General features: G+C 37.5%; 1 long non-coding RNA gene, 2 other non-coding genes and 1 pseudogene across 3 annotated transcripts; all 4 read right to left on the bottom strand.

Annotated features, from left to right (window-relative positions):
• Window positions 1-2,081: 2,081 nt before the first annotated feature.
• On the bottom strand, window positions 2,082-4,846 carry LOC117577175 (large subunit ribosomal RNA; annotated as a pseudogene).
• A 354-nt stretch (window positions 4,847-5,200) lies between these two features.
• Window positions 5,201-5,379, bottom strand: LOC117577195 (5.8S ribosomal RNA). Its single transcript, XR_004573079.1, has one exon. It is a non-coding gene; the product is annotated as a 5.8S ribosomal RNA (ribosomal RNA).
• A 573-nt stretch (window positions 5,380-5,952) lies between these two features.
• LOC117577114 (small subunit ribosomal RNA) lies at window positions 5,953-7,951 on the bottom strand. Its single transcript, XR_004573028.1, has one exon. It is a non-coding gene; the product is annotated as a small subunit ribosomal RNA (ribosomal RNA).
• A 1,796-nt stretch (window positions 7,952-9,747) lies between these two features.
• LOC127566249 (uncharacterized) lies at window positions 9,748-10,919 on the bottom strand. The gene is made up of 3 exons (XR_007955516.1): window positions 10,870-10,919; window positions 10,263-10,330; window positions 9,748-9,991 (listed from the first exon to the last, which is right to left on the bottom strand). It is a non-coding gene; the product is annotated as an uncharacterized LOC127566249 (long non-coding RNA).
• Window positions 10,920-11,422: the final 503 nt, after the last annotated feature.

Genomic DNA, 11,422 nt, shown 5'->3' with positions numbered 1-11,422 from the left:
TACGCCAAAGTCCGTGATGAGCGACTCAATAGGCATACAGATGGCATCCGGGTCGTCCAAAAAGATGGCAGCCTTCAAACGCCGATCAGCAAACACACGCATCCCGGCTGGAATGCCCGTAATGCCGTGTCTTTTGTCGACGTATGGTTCCTGCACCAAAGCGAACATGTGGCGGGAGTCTCGCACCCGAGTTGCAAACTCAACGGTAGCGGCTCGACCTCGACCACAATTAGCTTGGATGAAGCTAAACATTTTAATGTCTAGCTTGCACCCTTGCTAAGACCGCACCATATATTGGGCACGTCTCCGACAGCATGTAATGCCCGGAGGGAAGCCCCTTGAAACGGCAGTTTCGGCAGTCCACCGGGCTAGCACATTTCAACGCTACATGGCCGGTCTGCCCGCATTGGCGGCATACTTCGTTTTTCAATCGGCATTGTGAAACCTTGTGGTCGAATCCCACACAGCGATGACACGCGTATGTTCGGACGAGCGACCTACAGCGGAAGGAAAACCACTTGATGTAGACCCGTCCGGTCTTATCAAGCACCGCTTGCGCCTTTTCGTCACATTCTAGTGTCAGATTGATTCTGACACCGTCAGTGACCGACCACGGCTTCGACGCCATATGCACCATCTTCTTGAAGGCCGACGGCGAGAACTCCTCCTTGAAGTGGTTCTCATAGAGCTCGTCCATGAAGACTTCCGGTAGAATCGCTGTGTCCACGTCGAACACGGTGACTTTCGACCTCACTCCACGGTTGCGCTCAACCTCCAGACCGACCTCGTTGAACTTCGCGTTGGCCACCACTTTTTTGATTTCACTTCTTGACGGCGTACGAATGACGGCGCCACCGCGCTTCAATTCACGGATTTCGTGAACCCTAACGCCCAGAGCTGGAGCAACTTGGCTCATTACCTTATCGGCAATCTCCTTGCCCGACACTGTCGGGTCCTTGCTCGTCACCACAGCCGACCACGTTTCCACGGGCTTCTTGGCTGCAGGAGCATTTCGAGGTGCGGCAATCGGGGCAACGCCGGAGACAGCTCTGGTGCCAGCACCACTCGTACTTGGGGCCGTAAAGGGCGCAGCAGCTGGTTGGCACAACGCAACCTTCGTCTCCAAAACGGCGTTTCGCACAACTAGCGCGGTCACCAGCTCGCCAAGCCGGGCAGTTGCCTCCAAAACGGCGATGGCCGCTTCCGGCGCCATTCCAGCGCGCAGCACAGCGGACCTCACCGTCTGGTCTACACCCGCCAGCTGAGCCAATACGGCATCAGACCCTTCCTTCACCACACTGGCAGCAACAAAATTACCAGCAGGAGCTGGACAGGCAGGCCCGCTCATTCGGGCGATAGCCTCCACCGTAGCGGGTGCAGGGGCGGCAGTAGCAGCAGCAACTCCATCGGCGACTCCAGCGGCGGTTCCAGCAGCGGTTCCAGCGGCGGCTCCAGCGGCGGATCCAGTGGCGACATCGTTGACGGCTGCTCCATCGGCGTTGGCTCCAATGAAGGAGACAGCCAGCCGCTTGGCAGAGGAGGCATCGTCGCTCGCAACCAAGATGGGCGACGATACAGCCCTATTCCGCGCCCGTCTGCTCCTTTTCTCTTTCACTTTTGGGCGATCCTCTGAAATGGACATTTCAGACTCGCTACACACACTCGACATTCCGCGCATTTTATTGTTCATCACAACAACCGCAGAAGAAATACTGCAAGCAGTAAAACCCAAGCAGTGCAACCAGTACACTTGTGGCAAGCAGTGTACTCAGTGTAAGGTCCAAATTAACAAGCTTTTGTCCGTGACAAAAACTGTGAGCTTTTCTCAACTTTCTTATTTTCTTCTTCTTCTTTTATTGCTATTCACTGAAAGAACTAGGACTAGAACTAGAACTAGAACTAGAACTAGAACTTTTCACGCACGTGGTATTAATTTTCCACAAAAGAAATTAAATTTCTCGGAAAATCTAAGTGTCACTGTCACTATTTTCTATCCAAATTATTGCGTTTAGGTTCCCGCACGGGACACACTAAATTCCGTCTTTGTCGGCACTGTTTTTATCGTGTTACGCGATTTTCGTACGGAGCGCACGGGACGCACGTCTGCTCACTTCGGAAGTTCGTTCGCAACTGAGTAGATAGGGACAGTAGGAATCTCGTTAATCCATTCATGCGCGTCACTAATTAGATGACGAGGCATTTGGCTACCTTAAGAGAGTCATAGTTACTCCCGCCGTTGACCCGCGCTTACTTGAATTTCTTCACTTTGACATTCAGAGCACTGGGCAGAAATCACATTGTGTCAACACCCGCTAGGGCCATCACAATGCTTTGTTTTAATTAGACAGTCGGATTCCCCAAGTCCGTGCCAGTTCTGAATTGATTGTTAATTGATAATCGTTATAATTTAAAAGAACTAGCTGGTTGCCCAACTAGTATTCTTAAAAATTTTAGCAAGAAAGTTCCACAATTGGCTACGTAACTAAACTATCCGGGGAACAAGAAACTACCATAAATGATAGAAACTCTATTTACCCAGAACGAGCACATAAACCATGTTATTGTTTCCCAATCAAGCCCGACTATCTCAATCTTCAGAGCCAATCCTTATCCCGAAGTTACGGATCTAATTTGCCGACTTCCCTTACCTACATTATTCTATCGACTAGAGACTCTTCACCTTGGAGACCAGCTGCGGATATTGGTACGGCCTGTTGAGAAGTTTGCGTGTCCCCACCATAAATTTTCAAGGTCCGAGGAGAAAATATCGACACAACAGTATATGTCATGCTCTTCTAGCCCATCTACCATATCTCTCTGCGAAAGACTTCCATGGTAGTACGGCTATAAAACAGAAAAGAAAACTCTTCCGATATCTCTCGACGGCTTCTTTATGGTCGTTCCTGTTGCCAGGATGAGCACGAGGCCCATATTTAATAACAAACGGATACTCAACAGGTTACGGAATTGGAACCGTATTCCCTTTCGTTCAAAATTATTCAAGTTTTTTAATTATGACAAAATATAAATTTTAGTTACTTTTTTTTACTTGAAAATTTTCGGCTTTCGCCTTGAACTTAGGACCGACTAACTCGTGATCAACCACTGTTCACACGAAACCCTTCTCCACTTCAGTCCTCCAAGGTCTCATTCGATTATTTGCTACTACCACCAAGATCTGTACCAATGACGGCTCCATGCAGGCTTACGCCAAACACTTCTAAGCACACCATTGTACCTTCCTACTCACTAAAGTTTCAAAATTTATATTACAAGTAATATAAATCATCTACTTTAGCGGTAATGTATAGGTATACAACTTAAGCGCCATCCATTTTAAGGGCTAGTTGCTTCGGCAGGTGAGTTGTTACACACTCCTTAGCGGATTTCGACTTCCATGATCACCGTCCTGCTGTTTTAAGCAACCAACGCCTTTCATGGTTTCTGAATGAGTTGTTAATTTGGGCACCGTAACATTACGTTTGGTTCATCCCACAGCGCCAGTTCTGCTTACCAAAAGTGGCCCACTGGGCACATTATATCATAACCTTAAACTTCATATCAAGAAAGTTAAGGTTCTTACCCATTTAAAGTTTGAGAATAGGTTAAGATCGTTTCGACCCTAAGGCCTCTAATCATTCGCTTTACCAGATAAGATTATTTTATACAACAGTTAAATGCACCAGCTATCCTGAGGGAAACTTCGGAAGGAACCAGCTACTAGATGGTTCGATTGGTCTTTCGCCCCTATACTCAATTCTGACAATCGATTTGCACGTCAGAACTGTTTCGGTCTTCCATCAGGGTTTCCCCTGACTTCAACCTGATCAAGTATAGTTCACCATCTTTCGGGTCACAGCATATATGCTCAAGGTACGTTCCAGTTAGAGGCATAAATAATATAAATATTATTATACATAACTATATAGAACGCCCCGGGATTGCGTTAATCAACTATAAATAGTTAAAAAACTAATCCCAATAATAGTCAAGTTAATTACGCTATTAGGTTTATATCCCAATAACTTGCACATATGTTAGACTCCTTGGTCCGTGTTTCAAGACGGGTCCCGAAGGTATCCTGAATCTTTCGCATTGTTAATCATACAAGTGCTTATAATAAACATAAAAATCAATGATAATCATGCCATTATATAATTCCGAAAAATTAACGCACTGTACTCATATAATCTATCAGCACTTTATCAAATTTTTTGAAATTTATTTTATGTTAAAATGCAAGCACTCTAATTTAAATAAACTCTTATCAAAATTGTTTGATAAATTCCATACATGCTAATAGATTACAATGTCCTTATATGGAAAAAATGCACACTATCGTTATAATATTGATTAAATATTACAATTCTAATGATGAATTTTCCATAACGGATATTCAGGTTCATCGGGCTTAACCTCTAAGCAGTTTCACGTACTATTTAACTCTCTATTCAGAGTTCTTTTCAACTTTCCCTCACGGTACTTGTTTACTATCGGTCTCATGGTTATATTTAGTTTTAGATGGAGTTTACCACCCACTTAGTGCTGCACTATCAAGCAACACGACTCTTTGGAAACATCATCTAATAATCATTAACGTTATACGGGCCTGGCACCCTCTATGGGTAAATGGCCTCATTTAAGAAGGACTTAAATCGTTAATTTCTCATACTAGAATATTGACGTTCCATACACTGCATCTCACATTTGCCATATAGACAAAGTGACTTAGTGCTGAACTGATTTCTTTTCGCTCGCCGCTACTAAGAAAATCCTTGTTAGTTTCTTTTCCTCCCCTAATTAATATGCTTAAATTCAGGGGGTAGTCCCATATGAGTTGAGGTTGTTTAATTACACTTATAGACAATTCTCTGCCTATTTTGAAATATACTATTTTTTTCTTGAAGGTCCATAATATTCACAAAATTATTCTTTATACCATATTCGTTAATAAGAGGCAATTCTAGTTTATAAAATAATATATTTTATGCTAGACATTCCTCAATATTATTTGAAATGAATAAAGAACATATAATTCTTCAAATTTCTCATGCAACAGAGTTTTAGTATTTTCATTTATTAATTCATATTATGAATATCTTAAGCGAGAACTTTTTAGATTCACACTTATATTATCCAATAATATACAATGTGCTTAAAATTCCGAAAAATTTTAAACAACTTATTTAGCATAGTCTTACAACCCTCAACCATATGTAGTCCAAGCAGCACTAAAAAATTAATTAAAGTACATAACAGCATGGACTGCGATATGCGTTCAAAATGTCGATGTTCATGTGTCCTGCAGTTCACACGATGACGCACAGTTTGCTGCGTTCTTCATCGACCCATGAGCCGAGTGATCCACCGCTTAGAGTGATACAATTTTTTTTTTATTTCATTACGTCAAGAATATTTTTATTGAAAGAAATTAAAAATACACCATTTTACTGGCATATATCAATTCCTTCAATAAAATTTTTTTTTTTATACCTAAATAAATGTTGCGAAATGTCTTAGTTTTACATAATCGATAATAATAAGATATATGACAAGTATATTTTTAGCTAAATTTATTTATTATGATCAACATATGTAAAGCGTTAACCTGCAAACAGGTACAACATTGTTTTTCTTTAGGTGTTGCGAACCAATGTATGCGCACTGGAATATGCACAATACATTTTGCAACGCATGTATATTATGGTACATATACACGCAGTTTTTTATTTTATCCAAAACACATAAAACACTCTTAATACAGTATATAATAATAATAATACATGACAAACGGTTTTTAGCTAATTTAAATTATTATATGTTGCATAATTGTATCTCATATGATTGAATAAAATATTTATATTTATTAGTTACATAATTTATTAAATATTGCAATTCCCTAAAAGAGAAAAACAAAATTTAATTTATTAACGGTTAGATGCATTAAAACAATAATGATCCTTCCGCAGGTTCACCTACGGAAACCTTGTTACGACTTTTACTTCCTCTAAATAATCAAGTTCGGTCAACTTTTGCGAAACAACCGCAACACACAAGGCGTCACAGTGATCACGTCCCGGAGACCTCACTAAATAATTCAATCGGTAGTAGCGACGGGCGGTGTGCACAAAGGGCAGGGACGTAATCAATGCGAGTTAATGACTCACACTTACTGGGAATTCCAAGTTCATGTGAACAGTTTCAGTTCACAATCCCAAGCATGAAAGTGGTTCAGCGGTTTACCCGGACCTCTCGGTCTAGGAAATACACGTTGATACTTTCATTGTAGCGCGCGTGCAGCCCAGGACATCTAAGGGCATCACAGACCTGTTATTGCTCAATCTCATTATTGCTAGACGCAATTTGTCCATTTAAGAAGCTAGTGTCCTTATAATGGGACAAACCAACAGGTACGGCTCCACTTATATAAACACATTCAAACACAATAAACATTTTACTGCCACCATGAATGAAGGCTATATAAGCTTCAACACCATAATCCTGAAGATATCTATTTAATATATTTGAGTCTCGTTCGTTATCGGAATTAACCAGACAAATCACTCCACGAACTAAGAACGGCCATGCACCACCACCCATAGATTCGAGAAAGAGCTATCAATCTGTCTTACACACTTATGTTCGGACCTGGTAAGTTTTCCCGTGTTGAGTCAAATTAAGCCGCAGGCTCCACTCCTGGTGGTGCCCTTCCGTCAATTCCTTTAAGTTTCAGCTTTGCAACCATACTTCCCCCGGAGCCCAAAAGCTTTGGTTTCCCGGGAAGCGACTGAGAGAGCCATAAAAGTAGCTACACCCAATTGCTAGCTGGCATCGTTTATGGTTAGAACTAGGGCGGTATCTGATCGCCTTCGAACCTCTAACTTTCGTTCTTGATTAATGAAAACATCTTTGGCAAATGCTTTCGCTTAAGTTAGTCTTACGACGGTCCAAGAATTTCACCTCTCGCGTCGTAATACTAATGCCCCCAAACTGCTTCTATTAATCATTACCTCTTGATCTGAAAACCAATGAAAGCAGAACAGAGGTCTTATTTCATTATCCCATGCACAGAATATTCAGGCATTTGAAGCCTGCTTTAAGCACTCTAATTTGTTCAAAGTAATTGTACCGGCCCACAATAACACTCGATGAAGAGCACTAATGCAGGTTTTTAAATAGGAGGAACATATAAAAAAGTACAAGTACCTAATTATATATAAGAACTCCACCGGTAATACGCTTACATACATAAAGGTATAGTACTAACTACAATTGTAAGTTGCACTACCCGTATGAAGCACAAGTTCAACTACGAACGTTTTAACCGCAACAACTTTAATATACGCTATTGGAGCTGGAATTACCGCGGCTGCTGGCACCAGACTTGCCCTCCAATAGGTCCTTGTTAAAGGATTTAAAGTGTACTCATTCCAATTACAGGGCCTCGGATATGAGTCCTGTATTGTTATTTTTCGTCACTACCTCCCCGAGCTGGGAGTGGGTAATTTACGCGCCTGCTGCCTTCCTTAGATGTGGTAGCCGTTTCTCAGGCTCCCTCTCCGGAATCGAACCCTGATTCCCCGTTACCCGTTGCAACCATGGTAGTCCTAGATACTACCATCAAAAGTTGATAGGGCAGACATTTGAAAGATCTGTCGTCGGTACGAGACCATACGATCTGCATGTTATCTAGAGTTCAACCAGTGTAACGATCTTGCGATCGCTTGGTTTTAGCCTAATAAAAGCACACGTTCCAGAAGGTCCGTGTTTTAATTGCATGTATTAGCTCTAGAATTACCACAGTTATCCAAGTAACTGTTAACGATCTAAGGAACCATAACTGATATAATGATGAGCCTTTTGCGGTTTCACTATTAATTCGTGTGTACTTAGACATGCATGGCTTAATCTTTGAGACAAGCATATAACTACTGGCAGGATCAACCAGAATAATGTTCATTTCATTATGTAAATATATTTAAAATATAATTACATAAATCTTCAAATATGTAAAATACATGACAACTCACAAATATTTTTGAATAACAAACGATAATATTCAATAATTGTATATATATATATGTTATACTTGACATGTACTATACGAATGTGGCCATAATTAGATGGCATTCACGTTCGCTAGTTATAATTCACAATTGTTTATATAAAATATATACTTATATATAAAATATATATGCATATAATCGTTCAAAAATATCATTTTATTTCAACTTACTAAATATATATTATATCACACATGCATATTTATAATTTAAATTCAATTAATTGAATAAAAAATTATTTTATTTTGATGACAAATTGATAATTTTATCTAATTCTGCATTTACGTGTAGACAATATTATATATTAGTAAAAACCTCCGTCCACAATAGTGTCCTAGAGGATTTTTCAATTATTCACAAAATATATTAATTCTTTAGCTACGAAACACCGTCTTCTTTTGAAAAAGACATTTAATACATTATATGCTTATATAATAGTAGTAATAATTATATAACCATATAATAGTATCAATTTTTATATCGGATGAGACTAATAATTAATTAATAATAACATAATTATTACTTAATATGCAAACTGAAATATATGCATCCAATACATATATACGTGATGAGCACACACTGCCACCATGTATAGGTTTTGTGACACACGTTTTCTACAATGCTCTTATTTTATTTAGTATTACCATCTAACGTATCTTTTTGTTGCACTAATTTAATAATACAACAGTAAAACTTCATTATTTTTTAACTTTTTTAATCATATTGCCTTCTATATGATTATTTTCATATATTATTTATATATGACTTATGCCGGCAAGACTCACTCCATATACATAGTCATATATATTTCACTTGTGAAATTTTTCTCATATGACATGCCTGCTCGACATCACCACCCCTATATAGGTTTTGTGACACGTTTTCTACAACCAGCTCATTTTACTAAGGTATACCACCTAATGTATCTTTATGTTGCACTAATTTAATAATGCAACAGTAAAACTTCATTATTTTTAACTTTTTAATCATATTGCCTTCTATATGATTATTTTCATATATTATTTATATATGACTTATGCCGGCAAGACTCACTCCATATACATAGTCATATATATTTCACTTGTGAAATTTTTCTCATATGACATGCCTGCTCGACATCACCACCCCTATATAGGTTTTGTGACACGTTTTCTACAACCAGCTCATTTTACTAAGGTATACCACCTAATGTATCTTTATGTTGCACTAATTTAATAATGCAACAGTAAAAACTTCATTATTTTTAACTTTTTTAATCATATTGCCTTCTATATGATTATTTTCATATATTATTTATATATGACTTATGCCGGCATGACACTCACTCCATATAATAGTCATATATATTTCACTTGTGAAATTTTTCTCATATGACATGCCTGCCCGACCTCACCACCCCTATATAGGTTTTGTGACACGTTTTCTACAATGCTCTTATTTTATTTAGTATTACCATCTAACGTATCTTTTTGTTGCACTAATTTAATAATACAACAGTAAAACTTCATTATTTTTAACTTTTTTAAATCATATTGCCTTCTATATGATTATTTTTTCATATATTATTTATATATGACTTATGCCGGCAAGACTCACTCCATATACATAGTCATATATATTTCACTTGTGAAATTTTTCTCATATGACATGCCTGCTCGACATCACCACCCCTATATAGGTTTTTGTGACACGTTTTCTACAACCAGCTCATTTTACTAAGGTATACCACCTAATGTATCTTTATGTTGCACTAATTTAATAATGCAACAGTAAAACTTCATTATTTTTAACTTTTTTAATCATATTGCCTTCTATATGATTATTTTCATATATTATTTATATATGACTTATGCCGGCATGACACTCCATATAAATAGTCATATATATTTCACTTGTGAAATTTTTCTCATATGACATGCCTGCCCGACCTCACCACCCCTATATAGGTTTTGTGACACGTTTTCTACAATGCTCTTATTTTATTTAGTATTACCATCTAACGTATCTTTTTGTTGCACTAATTTAATAATACAACAGTAAAACTTCATTATTTTTAACTTTTTTAATCATATTGCCTTCTATATGATTATTTTCATATATTATTTATATATATGACTTATGCCGGCAAGACTCACTCCATATACATAGTCATATATATTTCACTTGTGAAATTTTTCTCATATGACATGCCTGCTCGACATCACCACCCCTATATAGGTTTTGTGACACGTTTTCTACAACCAGCTCATTTTACTAAGGTATACCACCTAATGTATCTTTATGTTGTTGCACTAATTTAATAATGCAACAGTAAAACTTCATTATTTTTAACTTTTTTAATCATATTGCCTTCTATATGATTATTTTCATATATTATTTATATATGACTTATGCCGGCATGACACTCCATATAAATAGTCATATATATTTCACTTGTGAAATTTTTCTCATATGACATGCCTGCCCGACCTCACCACCCCTATATAGGTTTTGTGACACGTTTTCTACAATGCTCTTATTTTATTTAGTATTACCATCTAACGTATCTTTTTGTTGCACTAATTTAAATAATACAACAGTAAAACTTCATTATTTTTAACTTTTTTAATCATATTGCCTTCTATATGATTATTTTCATATATTATTTATATATGACTTATGCCGGCAAGACTCACTCCATATACATAGTCATATATATTTCACTTGTGAAATTTTTCTCATATGACATGCCTGCTCGACATCACCACCCCTATATAGGTTTTGTGACACGTTTTCTACAACCAGCTCATTTTACTAAGTATATCACCTAATGTATCTTTATGTTGCACTAATTTAATAATGCAACAGTAAAACTTCATTATTTTTTAACTTTTTTAATCATATTGCCTTCTATATGATTATTTTCATATATTATTTATATATGACTTATGCCGGCATTACACTCCATATACATAGACATATATATTTCACTTGTGAAATTTTTCTCATATGACATGCCTGCCCGACCTCACCACCCCTATATAGGTTTTGTGACACGTTTTCTACAACCCGCTCATTTTACTAAGGTCTACCACCTAATGTATCTTTATGTGGCACTATTTTAATAATACAACAGCAAAAACTTCATTATTTTGTTATCAATAATTTGTATTAAATTACTAGTACAATCGTAAATTGTTTAACATTGTTTAAAATTTTTGTCAAAGTTGAACTCATATCTCGGTAGAACCTTATATCATATGGCTGCAGTTCAATAAAAAATTCACCAAGTCCAAAAAATTTTTTTTCTCAAGTTAAATTCAAAATCTTATCTCATATTAAATGCCTGTGTATACAATGATATATATAAAGTTTTTTCT

This window comes from Drosophila albomicans, unplaced genomic scaffold (assembly GCF_009650485.2).
Source record: "Drosophila albomicans strain 15112-1751.03 unplaced genomic scaffold, ASM965048v2 utg000064l_pilon, whole genome shotgun sequence".
In the NCBI taxonomy this organism is placed as follows: Eukaryota; Metazoa; Arthropoda; class Insecta; order Diptera; family Drosophilidae; genus Drosophila; species Drosophila albomicans.
This window is presented reverse-complemented; position numbering and strand designations above follow the sequence as displayed.